The following is a 19,349-nucleotide window of genomic DNA, read 5'->3' on the forward strand; positions in this document are numbered from 1 at the left end:
TCACACTGTATAACCCAAACATTGCTGTTACAGAGAACCCCTTGCTCAGCAGTTAACAGTACGAGAAGCCATTTTAATATAACACCTCAGAGAAGTAATTTTGGTAATAAGCGAATTACAGTTAACAGTCCGTCTAGTATTACCGAGAGCCCTACAGTCATATTGTTATATGCACAAGTACATGTATGGGTAGGTGTAAGGAAAAACATAGCTACAGTGTGTGCCTGGGTGTACGAGGAAAATCAAGTGGAATTATTATTTGGCTTTTAATGTCAAAATTATAATTCATTAATGTGCCAATGCAGTTTAAATAATCAATTGTTAAATCGTGAAGGACATTACTTTTTCATGCCTGTGAGGGGAGGCTTTAAGCCTCTGCCCAAGATGTAGATACATTACTTCAGTTGAAACTCCAGTCCAGGTATTAAGGAACTCTGCACTTTGTGAGAATTGGCAGGCTTCCAAAAATATAGACCCTAGGCTCTATTTGCAGAAGAGCAGGGCAAATTTCCTGTATGCTGGACTATTATTATAGCTCAATTTAATTGGTTTATTACTTCATCATAACTGTGTGCAATTTGGTTGCCATGTTTCTCTGGATTGCCACATTTATAAAGAACCAGAGGAATGCTAAAATTCTCTGTGGCATCTGAAGGTTGTTAAAATGTCATAGAAATTATGCACCTTCTTTTTTCTATATGTATGAAACATTTTGAGCCTCTCCTGCAATACACATTTTAATGGAAGTAATTGTGTATATTAACTCTGCAGCAATACTAAAGCAAATATGCACCAATGTAGGATCCAGGCCTGAAACCATATCATTTGAACAGATCTTTCATCAGCAAGTCACGAGCAAGCCTACTGCTTACACTGTTGTCTCAAGCTGACCTCTCACTGCATATCAGGAGTCCAGACCTCCAAAAGTGATATTCCAAACACACAGAAGACGTAATAGTCATCCACTGCAACCAAGAAGTAAATAAAACAAAATAAGTAAACAGTTTCAACCATTTGGCAAATTTACAAATTACATGAAATATTCCAGTACAAATAAGTATAACTTCAAAATTTCATTTTAAAGTTTTGTTCTGTTTCAGCAGTCTGGGCTCATCCTAAACACAAAGGAGTTTCCTGCTAATGTCAGCCACTTTTATTTTGTCTGGCAATTTAATCTTATCTAGATGAATGTAAATGATCTGAAGGTGATGACTGAAGAGACCTTTATGACATTCAATATCTGCTCAACACAAATAGACAGATAGAAGATCATTACAATTAATTATCCATTATAAACAACATTAGTAACCATTTTCAGTGAAACAGAGAGTAAAATATCTTTTTCACTGGTAAAGACAACCACTTTTTTTAAAATTACATACATATCAATTCATCAATTTGGTCAATGATTTAACAGATTAAACAATATTTCAAGAAATGAATATACAACATTTGAAGGGTCCTTCTTTATTGGTTGATCAGTTTTCAGGTAAAGTTACAAAATAAATGAGTGATGCTTAGGCAATTACTGCCCACTTCTGATGCTCTCAGCTCAATTCCATCCCACTGCAACCTTACCCTGAAGTTTGCAAAGTAATAGCCAGGTGTGGCATTTTGGAATATATATACATTTTCTAACATTTTTATAAAGCACTGGTATAATTGTAATTAATGTCAAACTAAATTTTTTTTTCTTCGACGTTACTCAGACTTTATACCAGGCAATATTTCCCAAAACTGTAAACACGCATAGTTCTTTTTCGCAAAAGAAGAGATCATGTGAAACAGAAGACAGACTTGGCCATTTGGCTCTGTGAACCTGCTTTGTCATTCAACAAAACTGTGACCAATTACTTCAAATCCATCTTTTGCTACTATTCCCACACCACTTTTGGGGCAAAGATTTTATTCTCATCTCAGTACTAAATAGCTGACCATTAATTGTGAGGCTGCATCTCTGCTCCTGGTTCTAAACACACCAGCCTGGAGAAGTATCACCCCTGAATAGATACTTCAGCTGCTTGCTTTTAAAAAAGCTCATGGCCTCTTAAGATATATTGATTTACTTTTGTTTATTGGGTGAATTCTGTGCTTAGCGAAGCTGTCTAATTTTAAGCAGACATCAAATATTATGGAAGCTTACTAACCATCAAACAAGGAAGGCTTCTAAAACCTCAAATGTAGTGTTACACTTTAAATTCCAGCCCAAGGAGATGGGTGAGATAGCAGATGCTTCCTAACTTATATTTCTGAGCTAAAGATCAGAAGTATATTTAGGAATATTATAGCCAGATAGGAGAGGTTGTCTTTCCCATTGATCTTCCTGGTCATTGTCAGTGATATATTAGCCATGTCTTTCTCACTGAGTCATGGTCATACAGTAGAGTTATGGTTTTTGGCTTACCATGTCCACGTTTACTATTTTGCACATTGGACCATATACTTAGCTTACTAGTTAAAACTCTTAATAATTTGTTCTCTCAAAAGACTTCCACTTCAGAAATTTGAAATGGGTGATGACCTGTGAAGGAGCTGGGTACTTGCATGGAGCACCCTCTAGTGGTTTGAATGTTCTGTCATGTTTTAAATCATCTATGGGCTGATTTCAATAATATAGCCCAGTAGTTATCCAGAAGTTACTAAATGCATGTTAGCAAGCAACTTGCAAAGTTGGGAACAATCCACAAAGGATATCATATGAAGGAAGATGGTTGCTATTGTTGAAGGTCAATTATTTCAATCACAGGGCATCACTGAAAGAATTTTTCACAGAATGTCCTAAACACTGTTCCTTCTAAGCCATGAAGGTGTGTGGCCACATAGTAACTGAAATGTTAGTGCGCGCATAGCTTTTGTTGCTGTGCGTCAGGAATTTTCTTAACACTTAAACATTCAACGTCCTTCCCAGTCTTCAGGCCATGCAAAAGTTTCCTGTTCAGAGCAATGGTTGATTTGTGCAGCTGTAAAAAAAATTACAGGGATTGTTGGTCCAAAAGAAAGTTGACTGATTCACCAATGGTCTGATTATTGCTATATAATTAGATAAAGCTGATTAATTCACAGACATGTCAGAAAATAAAGCACATTATGAACAATATTCAGAAGGCCATAAATATAATATAATATACATGCTATTTTAAGGCAGTGAACATTGCTAAATTCCCAAACAGCATCTAAGAAGTTTTTGGTGCTCAATACTCAACTTAAGAACAGATGAGAGGCAGCATGTGATACTCCTTCTCAATAAAGATGAATACTTCTCAGTAAAATCATACCTCCACTAACTAGAACTGCAGTGTGATATTCTCTACTTGACCAGATGAATGCAACTATAATAATGAGTAAGAAGCTGGCCAACATCCTTGTTGGGGTTTGGTCAAGATAGCACTCTGGATTACTTAACCCGACTCATTTCTGAAATGATTAAACCTCACTTAGCATCTGCTCTACCTGATGCATATAGCTGCAACGTGCATCAGCACTGTCGACATGTTCCCCTCCAGGATACGCCTCCTTGACCTGGAAGTACATCACTATTCGGTATGTCATCTAAAACTTTGACAAACTTCTATAGATGCATGGTGGAGAGTATCCCGAATGGTTACATCACAGACAGGTATGAAAACACCAATGCCTAAGAACAGAAAAGCCTACAAAAAGTGGTGGAGACAGCCTAGTCCATCACAGGCAAATCACTTGACATCATTGAGCACATCTACAAGGAGTGCTGCCACAAGAAAGCAGCATGCATCATCAAGGACTCACACCATCAAGCTCTCTTCCCACAGTTGCAATTGTGAAAGAATTAGGTCCAACACCATCAGGTTCAGAAGTGGCTATTACCCTTGAACCATCAGGCCCTTGAACCAGCGTGGATAACTTTTACCCTCCCAAATTCAGAACTGATTACACAGCATATGAGCTTACTTTCAATTACTTCATAATTTATGTTCTCAATATTATTTATTATTAATATTTTGGTTTTCATTTTGTATTTGCAGTTTGTTGTCTTTTCAACATTGATTGTTTGCCTGTCTTCAGTTGTATGTAGCTTTTCATTGACTCTATTATGTTTATTAATGCCTTCAAGAAAATTAATCTTAAAGTGGCATATGGTGACATATATGTACTTCGATAATAAATTTACTTTGAACTTTGAAGCCTTCTATTTCAGTAACTGTCAAACCCCTCACCTCTACTATTTAAGAAGATAATATCATCTGCCAGATGAGAAAACCACAAGTTACAATTTACATTGAAAGATAAACCCTGGGTTACATAAAAATGTACAGATGGCCTTCTACCTTCATTGGATCAACGTCCTGGGACACCTTGCTGAACACTACTACTCCTGCAAGAATGCAGCTTGTTCGACTCAACCTGGCACTCGTCAGTAAGGCGAAAGACCTGATTGTAGACTTCAGGAAGGGTAAGATGAGGGAACACATACCAATCCTTACAGAGGGATCATAAGTGAAGAGAGTGAGCAGCTTCAAGTTCCTGGGTGTCAAGATCTCTGAGGATCTAACCTGGTCCCAGCATATTGATGTAGTTATAAATAAGGCAAAACAGCGTCTATACTTTATTAGGAGTATGAGGAGATTTGGCATGTCAACAAATACACTCAAAAACTTCTATTGATGTACCGTGGAGAGCATTCTGACAGGCTGCATCACTATCTGGTATGGAGCGGCTACTGCACAGGACCGAAAGAAGCTGCAGAAGGTTGTAAATCTAGTTACATCCATCTTGGGTACTAGCCTACAAAGTACCCAGGACATCTTTAGGGAGCGGTGTCCCAGAAAGGCAGCATCCATTATTAAGGACCTCCAGCACCCAGGGAATGCCCCTTTCTCACTGTTACCATCAGGTAGGAGGTACAGAAGCCTGAAGGCACACACTCAGCGATTTAAGAACAGCTTCTTCCCCTCTGCCATCCAATTCCTAAATGGACATTGAATCTTTGGACACTACCTCATTTTTTTTTAATATACAGTATTTCTGTATATAGGGGATATATCATCCTCTATATATTCGGCTGCTAGCCGAAATGAGAGTTACAAATGTGGGGGCTCGTCCGGGATTGATTCAATTGGATGCTGTGTGATTACCCTGAGCAATGAACCAGTGGGGCAGATATTTGTACTTTGGATGAATTGTTAATTCCGCTGTTAAGTACTGTTGAAGTTGTGATTGTGGGCAGACGTTTGATAAAATGGCTGGCGCAGCTCTTGTTTTAATGCAGACCAGCACTGAGGTAGCGGTAGCTGGGGGCGGAGATTTCAAAGACAGGGTTCTCTTGTCTCTGAGGTGTGAGGGGAAAAAGCAGTCAGATTTGGAATGTCTAATTAGTCCACGTCCCCCAGTGAAGAGTGAGAATTCTGAGTTAGTACCCGCCCTTACTTCTCTGGCGAATAAATGGAAAAATCAGATTCAAAGTCCCAGCTATGGCAGGCTCCACCTATTCTCTAGAACAATGCCCACCCCTAAAGGGGAGGAGGAGTATGAGACCTGGGTGGAGCGGACCTCTCAGTTGTTAGATGAGTGGCAGTGCCCTGATGATGAAAAGCAACAGAGATTGCTTGAAAGTTTGAATGGGTGTGTCACAGTCCCGACCATTAATTCCTGATTTTCTCCTAATTCCCTTTGATGGCGACACACCTGGTTCTCATCAAGACCTGCAGCATAAAAACCTTGGCTTTCCATCCATTCGTTGCCAGATCGTTGTTTAGCCAGTGTGGTAATTAATGCTCCTGGCCGCTTAGGATTGCGTATTCTAAATTTTAATTCAGTACCGAGGTTTACCTGGGTATCTCCGTGACAAGATAAGTATTCTAAGTTTTATTTCAGTACCAAGGATTACCTGTGTAACCCAGTCTCTCCGTGTCAAGAAAAATATTGTTTACCGCTAGCCTTTCTACGCTCCCTGTCAAGATAAGGGTTGCCTGCCGCCTGCCTTTCATTTTGCAATTCAACTCCAGCAACGCTTCGTGTCAGGTTCCAGCCAGGCTCACGCCCTCGTCTATGTCCTAACCCTATCTCCGTGCCAGTGTCCTGTGTTTGGGTTCGCCCCGTTCCTTGCAACAGAACGATCTGGCCATCATGGACCCAGCGGACATAAACACCCTTCAACAAGCCCTCGCCAGCCAGTGTTCCCTACTGGGACAGCATGACCAACTCCGCCGGGAGGTCATGGAGAACCTCCATTCCCTGTCTGCTCAGGTCATGCAGATAACCAGGTGGTCCGTGTCTCCACTCATTTCATTCAACCCACTCCTGGAACCCAGCCTAGCCAGCCCAGACAGACTGTAGCAGCAATCCCCCACATGTCACCAACGCCCCCGCCCAGAAAGCCTCACGTCCCTGAGCCGGAGTACCATACTGGAAATCTGGGGAAGTGCCGGGCCTTCCTCCTTCAGTGCTCCCTGGTGTTTGAACAACAGTTGTCAACTTACTCCACAGATAAGTCAAAGATTGCTTATATCGTGGGGTTACTGTGGGAAAGTGCATTAGCGTGGGCACAGCAGTTTGGGACAACCAACTGGATATCTGCTCTTCTGTCGCCACTTTTATCGCCGAGATGAGTAAGATGTTTGACCACCGCGTCCATGGTAAAGACACCGCCAAGTGTACACTCATTCTCCGCCAGGGCTCCCGTAGTGTTGCTGAATATTCTGTGGAGTTCCGGACGTTAGCAGCCGACTCGGGGTGGAACGATGAGTCACTCCAGGGGGTTTTTTGGAATGGACTCAGCGACCTGGTAGAGGACGAGTTGGCGGCCAGAGGCGACACCGAAAGCCTAGATTCCCTGATCTCTCTCGCCACCAGGTTGGACATTCGCTTCTGAGAATGCCTTAGAGAAAGAACTGGTCGTCCACCATCTTTGTCCATTTCTCAGCACTCATTTATGCTTCCCGCCAGAACAAGCCTCTGTCATCCCTCTGCACCTCGAGTAGTTCCCAGCCCTGCCGCTTCCACCGCCCCGGGAGAGGAACCCATGCAGCTGGGACGGAACCGCCTTTCTCCCGCTGAACAACTCCGGAGATTGAGAGTGGGTGAGTGTCTATTTTGCGGCCAGTCCGGTCACTTCTTTGCCACCTGCCTCCTTCGGCCAAAAAGGGAAGGCTCACCAGTAGCGGGGGGGTCCTGGTGAGTCAGACAACATTCCCGTCCGTCCCCTGACCCCGGATGCAGCTTCAAGTCACGCTGTGTTACAACCAACAGTCCTTGCCTCTGTTAGCACTAGTGGTTCCGGCGCAGAGGGAAACTTTTTGGATGAAAACTTAGCCTTCCAAGCCGGAATTCCTCGTGAGCCATTGTGTACCCCCCTGGACACCCGGGCACTGGATGGTAGACTCCTGGTCCGAGTCACACACTGCACAGAACCTCTGCTTCTCCTTCTCTCCAGAAACCATTGGGAACAGGTACGATTCAATTTAATTTCCTCTCCTCAAGCCCCTACAATTCTTGGTCACCCCTGGTTAAGCCGTCATAACCCCAACATTGACTGGTCCACCGGGATGATAGTCAGCTGGAGTTCGTTCTGCCATTCCTCTTGTCTGCAATCAGCCCTTCTCCCAGTGGAGGTCACCGCGACCTCGTCTGCCTCTGAGCCCCTGACTTGTCCACGGCTCCCGTTGAATATCACGATCTGGGAGAAGTGTTTAGCAAGCAACGGGCCCCTTCTCTGCCTCCACATCACCCTTACGATTGCACTATTGACCTTCTCCCCGGAGCCTCACTACCCACCAGTCGGCTGTAAAAACCTGTCCTGACCGGAAAGAGAATCTATGGAGATGTACGTGAATGATTCCTTCGTGGCTGGCATTATCCGACCCTCATCTTCCCCTGTAGGCGCAGGTTTCTTCTTTCTGCGGAGAAAAGATGGCTCACTGCACCCATGTATCCACTACCGTGGCCTGAACAACATCACCATAAAGAATAAGTGTCCCCTTCCCCTTATCAACTCTGCATTTGAGCCCTTTCAAGGAGCCACAATTTTCTCTAAGTTGGATTTGCGGAATGTCTATCACCTGGCCAGAATGAGGGAGGGAGATGAATGCAAAACAGCTTCTAACAACCCCCTTGGTCATTTCGAATAGCTGGTCATGCCATTCGGTCTCACCAATGCCCCCGCTGTCTTCCAAGCCCTGGTAAACAACGTCCTTTGGGACTTTATTAACCGTTTTGTTTTCGTTTATTTGGACAACATCCTAATCTTCTCCCGTAATCTTCAGGAGCACACCCACAATGTCCGTCAGGTCCTTCAGAGACTTTTGGAGAACAGCTATTTGTTAAGGCAGAGAAGTGCGAGTTCCATGCCCGTTCTGTCAGTTTCCTGGGGTACATCATTAAGTGCGGGCAGGTGAGGGCGGATCCTGAAAAGATCCGGGCAATGGCAGAGTGGCCAAAACCCATGACGCTCAAACAACACTAGCAATTTCTGGGGTTTGCAAACTTCTACGGTCGTTTCCTCAGGGACTAAAGCCGGGTGGCAGTGCCCCTTACTCAGCTCACCTCTCCTGTGACCCCTTTCCAATGGACCCCTGAAGTGGACTCAGCCTTCTCAGAGCTAAAGAGGCATTTCACTTCCGCTACCATCCTGGTCCAATCTGACCCCTCTCGCCAATTCATTGTGGAAGTCGATGCCTCCCACTGTGGGGTGGGAGCGGTCCTCTCCCAACGTCCCGGCCCAGACCAAAAGCTCTATCCCTGTGCCTTCTTTTCTCACTGTCTATCCCCCGCTGAACGGAACTTCAACGTTGGGAACCAGGAGTTGCTGGCCATCAAACTCACCTTGGAGGAGTGGAGGCACTGGCTGGAGGGAGCAGAACATCCACTCATCGTCTGGATGGACCGTAATAACCTGGCATACATCCAAACAGCCAAACACCTTAACTCTCGCCAAGCCCATTGGGCACTATTTTTTGGCTGATTCAAATTCACCCTCACCTATCGTTCTGGTTCCAAGAATGGGAAGCCAGATGCTCTCTCTCGTCCATACATCTCCGAGGAGGGCCCTTCCAACCCCGATACCATCCTTCCACCATCCTGTGTTGTGGCTGCCCTCACTTGGGAGATCGAGTCCATTGTTAAAGAGGCCCAATGGACTCAACCTGACCCAGGCAATGGACCTCCCAGTCGCCTCTTCGTGCCTGACTCTGTCCGGTCTCAGGTTCTCCACTGGGGGCATACTTCCCATTTCGCCTGCCATCCTGGAATCAATCGAACTCTGTCCCTCCTGAAGCGGCATTTCTGGTGGCCCACCATAGATGCTGACACTTGCTCCTTCGTCCCTGCCTATACTGTGTGTGCCCGTGGAAAAGCCTCCCATCGGTCACCTGCTGGGCTGCTTCATCCCTTACCCGTCCCTGGCCGCCCCTGGTCGCACATTGCTCTGGATTTCGTCACTGGACTACCCCCTTCACATGCTAACACTGCTGTATTCACCATGGTGGACCGTTTCTCCAAGGCTGTGCACTTCATAGCCCTTTCCAAACTCACTACAGCCCGTGAAACAGCCGACCTCCTTGTCCAAAACATCTTGCGCCTTCATGGAATTCTGTCTGACGTTGTTTCTGACCGGGGCCCCCAATTCATCTCCCAAGTCTGGAAATCCTTCTGTCAAGCCCTCAGAGCTTCAGTATGTCATAGAGGGGGGTGTTGGGAATGGACCCAAATGCAAGACACAGACACTAAAGTACCAGGGACAGGACTAGGATGCAGGACCTGGGCTAGGACATAGACAAGAAACAGGGAACCCAGACAAGGAACTATGAACTAGGAGCTTGGGCTTGGACTCCAAGCCAGAGACTGGACAAGGACCCAGAACCTGGGTCTTGACTTGGGCTTGGACCCCAAAACTAGGCAAAGACGTGGTGAGGCTCGGGTTCCTGGAGAACAGGCGGAGACGTGATGAGGCTCGGGTTCCTGGAGAACAGGCGGAGACGTGGCAAGGCTTGGGTTCCTGGAGAACAGGCGAAGACGTGGCGAGGCTCGGGTTCCTGGAGAACAGGCGGAGACGTGGCGAGGCTTGGGTTCCTGGAGAACAGGCGGAGACGTGGCGAGGCTTGTGTTCTTGGAGGCTTGACAAGGACATGACGGGGCAAGGGTAATTCAAGGCAACTCCTTGGCAGAACGCGGCACTCACCTCCACGGAGGCAAGGACAGGAAGGGACAGACCCAACCGCACGGTAACGGCAATCAGCCTGGTTTACCCGACGGAGGCAAGGGACAGGAAGGGAGCTAGGTCCGGGTGGCTCCAAGACTCGAGGCGGCTGGTAACCTTGGTGGGCTACAGAACAGCCAAATCCATATCCAAAGGACTGCACTAGCCTTCCACCAGCGGGTTGCTTCAAGGGGAGACTGACGAGACGACCTAGCAACCACACTCGATCCCAAGGCCACTTATATTCCCAGCCCCAAGATAAGCTTATGGCTAAGTCCAACCGAAACAAGGGACAGCCAGAAGACCCGGAGTCCACGGACCGGACAGTGAACCAGAATGCGGACCTTGGACCGGACCATGACACAGTAAGTCTGTCTTCCGGTTTCCATCCACAGGTTAACGGTCAAACGGAGTGAGCAAGTCAGGATTTGGAAGCAGCACTGTGCTGCATATCCACCAACAACCCGACATCCTGGAGCACCCATCTCACTTGGGTGTAGTACGCCCAGAACTCCCTGGTCAGCGCCGTCACCGGAATGTCTCCCTTCGGATGCTCCCTGGGCTATCAACCCCCTCTGTTTCCTGCCCACGAAGACAACATCGCCATGCCTTCAGTTCAGGCCCAACTCCGCCGGTGCTACAAGGTCTGGAAGGATGCACGCTCGGTTCTGCTCCGCTCCGCTGACCACAACCGGAGATTCGCCGATTGCCACCGAATTCCAGTGCTCAACTATCAGCCTGGTCAGAAGGTTTGGCTCTCTTCAAGAGACATCCCCCTCAAGAATGAATCCAAGAAACTCACCCCTAGTTACATCGGACCATTCGAAATCCAGAGCCTCATCAACCCCTGGGTCGTCAAACTCAAACTACCCAGATCTATGCACATTCCATGTCTCTCAACCGAAACTGGTATCTGTCAGCCCTTTGTGCCCTCCTGTTGGACCTCCTCCACCCGCCCGGGTCATCGACGACTACCCAGCTTACACTGTCCGGTGAATTCTGGATTTGCACTGCTGAGGTAGGGGTCTCCAGTACCTGGTTGATTGGGAGGGATACGATCCTGAGGAGCACACCTGGGTTCCCCGCTCCTTCATCTTGGAACCTTCCCTCATCTGAGATTTCCAATGCAACAATCCGGACAAGCCTGGTGGTTTGCCTGGAGGCTCCTGTTGAGGGAAGGTACTGCCACGGTCCCGATCGTTAATTCCCCATTTTCTCCTAATTCCCTTTGATGGCGGCACACCTGGTTCTCATCAAGACCTGCCGCATAAAAACCCCGGCTTTGCATCCACTCATTGCCAGATCGTTGTTTAGCCAGTGTGGTGATTAACATTCCTGGCCATTTAGGATTGTGTATTCTACGTTTTACTTCAGTACTGAGGTTTACCTGGGTAACTCTTTCTCTCCGTGTCAAGATAAGGATTTTAAGTTTTACTTCACTACGGAGGTTTACCTGTGTAACTCCGTCTCTCCGTGTCAAGATAAGTATTGTCTACCCCTTGTCCTTCCACGCTCCGTGTCATGATAAGGGTTGCCTGCCGCCTGCATTTCTGTTTGCCGTTCAACTCCAGCATTGCTTCATGTCAGGTTCCAGATATGCTCACGTGCTCGTCTACGTCCTAACCCTATCTCCATGCCAGTGTCCTGCATTTGGGTTCGCTCTGTTCCTTGCAACAGGGTTGGTCGCTGACGTTGTGAGAGCTGTCAGGTTGAAATCTCCCATAGCAACAGCTGTCAATTATTCGCAAGCACCGGACAATGCTTTTGGTCCAACTGGAAGCCCAATGGGGCTCATGGTGGGATTTCAGAACGTGCGTCAGGAGAAGGGGGAGAAGCTTTCTGCTTTTATTTTTCCGCTAGAGAGGCAGCTAAATTGCTTGCAGTGCAGATGGGTCATTCAGGCGGCTGAGGTAGATCAGTTAAGAATGGACCAGATAGCCAGGGGCGCCCAGTCCCATGACCTGATTGCTTGGAGTCTCCAACAGTCTCGTAAGGCGTGCCCCCTTCCATCTGTTGTTGAGCTGATCAGAGAGGTACAGGAAGAGGAGAACGTGGCGGGGGCATGGAAGGACTCCGTCAGCAGGGTACAGTCCTTGGTAGGAGTCCCCTGCAGTGAAGTGACCACACAGATCCTACCCCAGGGAGCAGTAGGGGAAATTGCAGCAGAGTTGAGAACGGAAATATGTCGGCTGTTATCAGCAGGTGTGACCCCCCCCCCATATGATGGAGCTGATGGTGGGGGGGGGGGAATTCCCCAAGGGGAAGAACAATGTGGAGGGCTGCTGGCAGCAGGTGTCACGCCAGAAGGAGAGTGAGCCCCCGGGTACCTCAGCAGGGAGAGTCGTTGGGAAAACCTAGAGGAGACCCAGTGAAGGAACGGCCTAGTGTCTCTGGGGGAGCACGTTCCCAGCAATGTACCAAGGAACCCCCCTCCACAAAAGCGAAAGGCCCAATTCCTGAAGTCTTTGTGGGTCCATGCTCCAGTGTGTCGCTACGAATAGAGGGTATTTATGCTAAAGCCATACTCGACACCGCGTCGCAGGTCACCTTGTTGTACCGTTCATTTTACAACCGGTATCTGAAGCATTTACCATTGACACCATTCAGGGCACTGGAGATCTGGGGGCTTACTGCTAGTGATTATCCATACGACAGTTACTTGTCAGTGAAGTTGGAGTTTTCGGAGGCCGATGTGGGAGTGTCTGAGGTCCTTAATACATCAGTCCAGACCCTGTTGAGAAGGGCGGCATTTCAATCCTGGTGGGGAGCAACACCCTTCTTGTGAGGTTCATGGGGGCCTGCAAGGAGAAGGCTGGCGAGAGCTTTCTGGGAACTTTGTTCGTGCACCCGGGGTTTCGAGCTGCTTTTGAGGAAGTGGATGGCAGCATTGGGCTGGATACCAAATTTAAATGAGGGTCTGCGTGGTTCACCCAGCTGAAGTCAATGGTGGCACAGCCTGGGGAAGTAGCGAGAGTGTTGAGGACCCCCAAATTTCCCGGATGCCTGAGGGCGAAGCCCTCTTAGTGGACGCTCCGGAAGACCACGAAGGGGAGTCAGGATTTCCTGCTGGGGTACTGGTGAGGTCCGAATTGCAGAAGCCCTCGGTTGTACAGGAACACAGGATGGCAGTGATTATCAGGAACACTACGAAGAGGGAGGTCACCTTCAAGCGAGGGATGCCCCTGGCGCATTTGTTCCCGGTGATGGTAATGTGTAGTGCCCCTGTGAGACAAGGCGAGGAGAAACTATTGGAAAAGGTGGGGGGGAAGTTGACTGCTGAGTCATTCAACTCCGGGGACTCCCCGGTTCCTGTGGGTTGGATGGGGAGATTGTAGAAAAGATGTTGAAGCTGGAAGGTGTCTTTTCCACTGACGAATTTGATGTGGGTTGTTCCAAGAGCACGCACTATGGTGACTGTATGGTGACTGAGGATACCCCGTTCAGAAAAAGGTCGCGGCGACTGGCCCCTGCAGAGGAGGAGGACGTTCGGCAGTATTTGTGTAAGTTGAAGGAAGCTGGGATCATCACCGAGTCCCGAAGCTCCTATGCGTCCCCAATAGTAGTGGCCCGAAAGAAGAATGGGAAGGTACGGATGTGTGTGGATTATAGGACTCTGAACAGGCGCACCATCCCTGACCAGTACATGGTCCCGAGGATTGAAAACGCGGTGGCCTGCCTGAGTGGTGCAAAGTGGTTCAGTGTGCTGGACTTGAGGAGTGGATATTACCAGATCCCCATGAGTGAGGCCGATAAAGAGAAAATGGCATTTATATGTCCCCTGGGATTTTTCCAGTCCGAAAGGATGCCCCAGGGCATGTAGGGAGCTCCTGCAACCTTCCAGCGGGTCATGGAGAAGATGGTGGGGGATATGAACTTGCTTGAGGTATTGGTGTATCTGGATGACCTCATAGTATTTGGATCCACCTTGGAAGAACATGAAGCGAGGCTACTGAAGGTGCTGGGCTGCCTGAAAGCTGAAGGGTTAAAACTTTCCCTGGACAAGTGCTAGTTCTACCAAACGTCTGTTAGCTACGTTAGGCACATAGTCTCACAGTGTGGGGTAGGTACATATTCAGCTAAGATTCAGCCAAGTTACCACTTGGCCAAGACCCCAGACTGTGAGTGCTCTGCGCTCGTTCCTTGGGTTCTGTGGTTACTATTGGAGGTTTGTGAAAGGCTATGCGAAAGTAAGTCATCCTTTGAATCAGCTTCTGTGCAGTTACCCTCCCTTGGGGAAGAAAGGGAGGGGGAGAAAAGGCCAGGAGGGTGGACAGTATCTTAGCCTGTTGGAGCCCTTTGGACCGAGGTGGGATGCAAAATGTGAGGAGGCCTTTCAGTCACTGAAGGAGCTGCTGACCAAGGCACCAGTGCTGGCTTTTGTGGACCCTCGATTACCATATGTACTGCACACAGACGCCAGCTGAGAAGGTTTAGAGGGCATCCTGTATCAGGATCGGGGCTCCAGGTTGAGGTCCGTTGCGCTTGTCAGCCGGAGTCTGTCACCCTCCGAGAAAAACTACCCCACGCACAAGTTGGAATTTCAGGTGTTGAAATGGGTGGTGGTGGATAAGCTGAGTGACTACCTCTACAGGGCCAAGATTGAGGTGAGGACGGGCGACAACCCCCTAACTTATATCCTGACCTCAGCGAAACTGGGTGCCACAGGCCATCCCTGGTTGGCAGCATTGCCTGCCTATGATTTCAGCCTGAAGTACCAGCCGGGGAGCCGGAACATTGATGCAGATGCTTTGTGCTTACGGGTGCACGAGGGACTGGTCAGGAATGAAGAGTGGGAGATCGTTCCTGCCCCTGGGGTGAAGGCCATATGTCAGTTTGCCATCACCGTGAAGGCAGAGGGAAAGGAGAGGCAGGATCGAGCAGTGGTTCAATCGGGGGCTTCCGATGGCGCAATACCCCAAGTTTACTGTAACCTGACTGCTCTGAAGACAAATCAGCTGCCGGAATTGAGTTCTGGGGAAGTGGCTGCTGCTCAGCGAGATGATCCAGGCATTGGTGCCATTTGGGTGGCAGTCAAAAAGGGAGACATGGCTCAGGTGGAGAGGACGAAACACGTGTCGGTGCCTCCATTACTCCATTACTACAAGAATAGCTTCGGCTGGCGTTGAAGAACCAGATCTTATACTGGGTCACGTCACCCCCAGACCGACCCCGGCGTTGCCAGCTGGTTCTGCCTGAGAAGTATCGGAGGATGGCATTGAAATCACATCATGATTATTCTGGGCATTTGGGGGTGGTAAAGGCCTATGGATTGCTCAGAGACCGGTTTTACTGGCCCAGAATGAAGTCGGAGGTCAAAGAATACTGAAAGTTGTGCATTCGATGCACACAGCGGAAGGCACTGCCAATGCGGGCAGCACCCTTGTCCCACCTTCAGAGTGTGGGGCCTCTGGACCTGGTGTGTATGGATTTCCTGTTAATAGAACCCGGTGCCAGCAACACGGCGAATGTCTTAATCATCACGGACTGCTACACCAGATATGCTCAGGCTTTTCATACCAAGGACCAGAGGGTGTCTATGGTGGCAAAGGTGTTATGGGAGAAGTATTTCATTTATTATGGCCTTCCCAGGCCAGTGATCAGGGACGGGATTTCGAGAGCAGACTCATCTATGAGTTACTGGTAATGCTTGGAGTCAAGAAGTCGAGGACCACACTCCAGCCAGAGGGGTTTAGACATGCTCGGAACCCTGGAGATCAGCAAGAAGAGCAGGTGGAGTCAACATACTGGGCATCTGGTTCTCAGTTATAATTGTATGCGAATTGAAGCTACTGGGTACTCGCCATATTATCTGATGTTTGGGCACGAGGCAAGGTTGGCCATTGACCTTTGTTTTGGAACTGATGAGGGTGACTTACCACCAAAGACTTATCTGAAGTATGTGCCTGACATGTGAAGAGAGTTGAAAAGGGCTTATGAATTAGCTGGGGTCGCGGCTGCCCAGCAGCATCAAGGGAATAAGAGAATGTATAATCAAAAGGTGACGTTCTCCCAACTCCTGCAGGGAGACTGTGTCCTCATAAGGAATTTGGGACTACCTGAAAAGCATAAGTTGGCTGACCGCTGGGCAGCTACGCCCTATGTGGTGGAGAATCAGATGCCAAACCTACCAGTTTTCCAGGTGAAACCAGAGGATGGGAATGGGCCTGTCAAGATTCTCCATTGGAAACACCTGTTGCCCCTGGGTCAAGAGGTGCAGGTAGACCCAGAGCCTGACTTGGAGCCTACACCTGGTAAGAGGACTCTTCGGAAACATGGGGGCGACTCCCGGGCACTCAACAGGCCAGCTCCCACCCCTGAGAGAGTTACTGATTCGGAGGATGAGGACCTGGATGTGTGGTATATGCTGCCTTTCGCTAACTCCCCAGTGATTGAGGAAGAGGCTCTTGGCCCTTCTCCCATTGAGACAGGTGAAGTGGGGGGGTGGGGAGGGCTATCTGTGGGCAGCCTGGGTTGCAGCAGGACTCTGCAGGAGAGGAGGCGGGGTTTGATCACGGAACAGAGGGCTTTGAGTTGCAGGTAGGCACGAGTGATAGATTAGGGGAGGTTTCGCCAGGTAGACCAGAAGTATCCCCAGTAGTGTCGGAACCTGAAGAGTTAGATGATGGGGTGCGGAAGTCTCAGAGAATTAGGAGACCACTAGATAGATTGGCCTACGTAGCACCAGAGGAACAGATTGTGACCCCTACTGTGTTGGGGAGCTATGTCACTGCCTTTTACACCTGGATTGGACTTTGTGTTTTGCAGGAAGGGTTGGCGAATTATCTCAACGTCATGAGGACATGACTAAATTTGGTGGGGGGAGAGTGTAACATGCTGTAGGGTAGTGGTCGCTAACCTTTTTAAGCCCAAGATCCCCTACCTCGGCCTTAGTGAAAGGCAAGATCGACCTACTAAATCATTTAGTCACACGCATGCACACCGGGCAGAAAAGACCGGAAGTAAAACCCTACAACCCAGAAACAACCTCTCTCCACAAACAGCCTTCCGCAGCGGAAGCACCACTATATTGCTATTATCTTAATTAGTATTGCTTATTTTTATAATGCTCACATTACAACACCTTTAATTCTATGTTTCATTATTTAATTTTATTTCAACACAAAAAATAAATGAATAAAAATTGACTGTTGCAGTGTGATGACTGGGGCTGAATACTTTCTGCTAGTTCCCTGAAATTTGGCTTATAACTACAGACAGCCAGTTTGAGGCAGTCTGTGAGGTGTCTGTCAGTAAGACAGCTCTTCTCTTGTACTCAAGATTCCATAATTTTCATCTGTTGCAGCACAGCGCCCTCGCAAACCTCCTGACAGACTGAATATTTGAATGGACAGTTTCCTTTGTTAGACTGAATGTCGAACTTGCCATGTTTTTCAAGTGTTTTGTATTAGTAAACGGTTACTGAGACACTAGTATAAGTTTCAGAGGTACGCAAGATAATGACACCACTGTTTTTTGTTTCCCAGTTGTTTACTTTTGGAGAATGTTGGAATTTAAAGGGGGAGAAGTGTTGTAATGTGAACATTATAAAGATAAGTTAACAGACATCCCACCCTGTAAAAAACTCATTTCAGGGAGGTAGCACCAACAATTTGCCGGAGACTCCTGGAACTTCCAGGAGAATTGGGATGTCTGCAATAGAGTAGCTCCTTAGTAGCTAGCCAGCTAGATTAAATAACGTTAGCTATGCTAATGAACGAATGACACCTGTTAAACTCACCTCAACATGTCTTTTACAGTCTTAACCCACCATGGGCAATAGAAAAGTCACTGTTGCAAACAGTGCAGCGAGCAACACTGTCATTATTTTGACCCCTATTAGGCAGGGGTACACTTTAGTGTAGTCTGGGGTGACGTACACTTTATATTTTTTTTTGGAGCACTCTGCCATGGCGCGCGCTCTCTCTCTCTCTCTCTCTCTCTCTCTCTCACACACACACACACTCACTCTCTCTTGCTCTCTCTCTCGCTCGCATGCTCTCTAAAAAATCGATTTCCGGGATATTGTATATAATTTGTGGGCATTAAGGAGACACCATCAATATGCGGGAGACTCCTGGAATTTCCGGGAGAGGTGAGATGTCTGAGTTAATACAAATTAGGATAATGGCAATACAGCAACACTCCCGCCACAGAAAGCCGCCTGCAAAGAGAGGCTGCCCCCGGGCCACGGGGCCCCATCTCCAGTCCCTCCTACCACGGTGCATGGCAGGAGAGCTATACACACATGCGCACTGGGCAGAAAGAACGGAAGCAAAACCCTGCAACCCGGAAACAACCCTCCACCCCCACAAACAGCCCTCAGCAGCGGGAGCACTGCCACACCACCATCATCCTAATTAGCATTACTTATTTTTATAATGCTCACATTACAACAGTATCTGTGTATTTATTTTTCATTTTTTTCGGGATCTACTGGGAAAGTCTCAAAGATCGACTGGTCGATTGTGATTGACCGGTTGGCGACCACTATTGTAGGGTTTCACTGCTGTGCAACATGCTGTAGGGTTTCACTGATAATGTAATAGTTTCTCTGTAGCAGCAATGTTTGGGTTATGACTAGAGATAACGGGGTTTGGAATGCTGTTGCTCTTTCTTGTGAGCTGGAAGAGAGATTTTCACAGTCTTTTTGCCGGGGAGAGATGAGGAGAGAAGGCGCGAGTGGAGAGAGCAGGTAGACTGCTGGATGGGGTGGGCTTGGAACAAGGGTCTGAAGGGCAGCGACAATCGGAGGAGGTTGATGGTGAACGATTGACTTATCAGTGAGCTCCAACATCGCGCAACAGACTGTTTCATAAGTTTGGGCCCTTTTTTCCCCTCTTTACTAACCATATAGTCAAAGTAAGAATTATAAAGCTTAATCGTTTAATCGCATATTGTGTACTGTTTGTTATTTCGGGGTACTGATTTGTAACAGGGGACATATCGCGCAGCATCCATCCAAACGAGATTTCTTAAGTTTGGCAGGGCTGGGGGCTACCACTCCCTATATTAAGCCACCAGCCGAAGTGAGAGTTACATATTATTTTTATTTTATGTATTATTCTTTTTTTCTCGCTGCTAGATTATGTATTGCATTGAACTGCTGCTGCTAAGTTAAGGAATTTCACGTCACATGCCAGTGATAATAAACTTGATTCTGATTCAATGCCCAGTCTAGACT

This window comes from Mobula birostris, chromosome 2, assembly GCF_030028105.1.
Source record: "Mobula birostris isolate sMobBir1 chromosome 2, sMobBir1.hap1, whole genome shotgun sequence".
Taxonomy (NCBI): Eukaryota; Metazoa; Chordata; class Chondrichthyes; order Myliobatiformes; family Myliobatidae; genus Mobula; species Mobula birostris.